Genomic DNA, 3048 nt, shown 5'->3' with positions numbered 1-3048 from the left:
AATATTACTCAGCCACAGAAAGGAACGAAATTGGGTCATTTGTAGAGACGTGGATGGACCTAAAGACCGTCATACAGAGTGAAGTAAGTCAGAAAGAGAAAAACAAATATCGTATATTAACGAATATATGTGGAATCTAGAAATATGGTACAGATGAACCGGTGTGCTAGGGCAGAAATAGAGACACAGATGCAGAGAACAAACGTATGGGCACCAAAGGGGGAAAGCAGGGAGGTGGGGGGGGGGGTGAGATGAACTGGGGGATTGGGATTGACATGTATACACTAATATGTATAAAATAGATAACTAATAAGAACCTGCTGTATAAAAAATAAATAAATAAGGAAAAAACAAACAAGCAAAAACTCAGCTTACCTGCTATTAAAAGATAATTTTCCGAAAAAGTTAAAATAAAGACTCATACAGATATAAAAATGAACACATGTTAAAGATTTTCTTTAGCTCATGGAGGAAACAATTGTTATAACTGGTTCAAAAGAGAATTCTGAGAACTGATACATTTATAGATCAGGAATATTGAAATGAATGTGCAAATGGAGACAAGACTGGTCCCCCCTCCCTGCCACACACACACACACACACACACACACACACACACACACACACTTCTACTAGACAGGATATAATCTACATATCTACAGACAAGACTTGTGTTGCAATGCACAACAATTTACAGAGTTGTGAAAGAATTTTGTAGAATCTGAATCAGTTTACCCACAGGAGTCATCTCAAATCTCTCTGGACAATACATGGTTTTCCACCAAACCACAACTCTCCCTAGACTGCTTGGTCTTTCTTCATCCTTGACTCCAACCTCTATCAACTGTACTAAAACATAGATTTTACCTCTCCCAGCTTCTACAGAAAACATTGTTGAGTCCATGTTGACTCCCATATCAATAATAAACTCTTCTAGCCTTTCAAAATCCTCTTTAATCCAGCATCACTGTCTTTTATAACCTTTTAATCCAGGCAAGCCTGATCCCTACACCGTAAGCCAAGCCAACGCCCTCCCACACACTCCTCCATATCCTGATGTCCTCTTCAACCATCTATATCCTTTTCATTCTACTGGCTCCTTTCAAGCTTTTTCTGTTTTTGTATTTATTATTTGAAGGCCACAATCGGGAACTATTCTGTTCTTTAATTAAGCCTGCCGCATCCAGTAGACCCTGATCATGCATTCATTCAAATATTTTATGAACACCTCGTATATGTGGCAGTCACAGTCTAAACTCTAGATCTAGGCACTGGGAGATCAGAGATGAAAGCCATGGCTCCCAAGATGCCTAGGAGAAAAAGGGAGAATACAGGGGATCAACACTTTGAGACAGGCTGCTTTGGGAGCAAAGGGAGGGCACATAACCCAGATGTGCAATGTCAGTGAAGGTTTCCTGGAGGACATGGCACCAGACAAAGTCTCGGTCAAGCAAAGAAGGGGACAGAAGGAACTGAAGCATATGCACTTATAACTGTATGAAACAGTGTCTATTTTTATCTCTTCACAGTCATGATATATCTTGCCTCTACTAGATAATAAAGTCTTTGAGGCCAGGGACCCTTTTAAATTCTGTTGCACCCCATGGTTTCTAACAGAAAAACATACTAAACACTTTGTAAACTCAGGGTTTGATGGATGGCTAAATCTTGCATCCCAAAGTGGTCAAAAATATTGTTCAGCAAGGACAAAAGTTATTTGGGGGCTTTGACATTTATTTCTCCCTTATTCTATTAGGTATGTGAAAATGTAAATGGGGTGGTCCTAGAAGCAAAGAGAAAAGTAAATGAGGCTATGCCAGGAAGCAAATTCTCCCTGGCAGGAGCAGCAAATAAATAAAATGAAGGGAACAGAATTTGCTAAAAGGAGATAGTCACAAATATAACCTATGGCTCTGCAGCACTGTCACCTCTGAAGCTCACACAGCCCTCCTCCTCTCCACTCACACAGAAGGTTGGGGGACACGTTTTAGCAAATTTCTGCTTATGGAAACTGCAGCATGAGTTCGTTGGAACGAGAAAACAGCTATAACGTGAATACAAAATGTCTCTTAAATGAACATAGGTGGATTTTGTTGAGTTTATAATGCAATTCCTCTTCAACTATCTAAAGGAAGTCAAAGAGGACCTACCACCCCCAACTTGCCCAAATTTCAAGAATGGACAGTCAAATCTCTGCTGCGTCCAGCCCTTGCTCAGTGAAACAGACATTCTCTCCTTCCCGTGACTGAGACCAGGACTTGACTCACTTCATTTGGGGGACCCCGCCTACCCCGCGCCCCTAGCGAAAATCAAAGATCCAGCTAAAATTGGGTTCAGACACTGGTGTAACATTAAGGACGGCTTTCGTATCCTTCTTTGTACTTCATCGTGTTCTCCAAGTTCCATTCAACCGTGTACCTTTTTACAATAAAAAATGTAAGACCCCTTTAAAAATATATATATTAAAACGTTGAGCGCTATTCGCAAAGCTCCTCTTTTCAAAAAACAGTATTTGGGCTAACTGCCTTACCATGTTGAACCCTTGGACCAGATGCAAGTTCAAAAAAAGTTCAAGAAAAGGAAAGTAATAAAAATTACTCAGCAGGAGGCTGCTCACTACCCAGTTAAACCTCTGCTATAAAGCTGCATCTACCCTCTTTCTCCCCGGTGCCCCGCCTCCATCCCCGCCCCTCGTGGTACAGCATAACAGCGACTCCGCCCCTCCCTAGAGTGTTCTTCCAAGAGCCCCGCCTCTTCGTCTCAGTCCGCACATGCATGCCCTGAGCACCCGCCACGGTCTCGCGTCTATCCCAGTACCGCCCAGTCGGCCCGCCCCGCCCCTTGGGCACACGCATGCTCGTCCGCGCCCGAGCCCTACCGCGCCGGCGCCAGCCCTCACCCGACGGCCCCGGCCCCCGACGCCCTCCCGCCACGCCCCTGGCGCACGCCCGCCACGCCCCCTGGCACCTTCCCCGCCCCCTAGGCGTGCGCCTTCTGCTCCCCTTCCCCCCCCTTCCCCCCCCCCCCGAAAGCCGGGGCCCCCGGCCG

Source organism: Physeter macrocephalus, chromosome 7, assembly GCF_002837175.3.
Source record: "Physeter macrocephalus isolate SW-GA chromosome 7, ASM283717v5, whole genome shotgun sequence".
NCBI lineage: Eukaryota > Metazoa > Chordata > Mammalia > Artiodactyla > Physeteridae > Physeter > Physeter macrocephalus.
Note: the sequence above shows the minus strand (reverse complement) of the source record.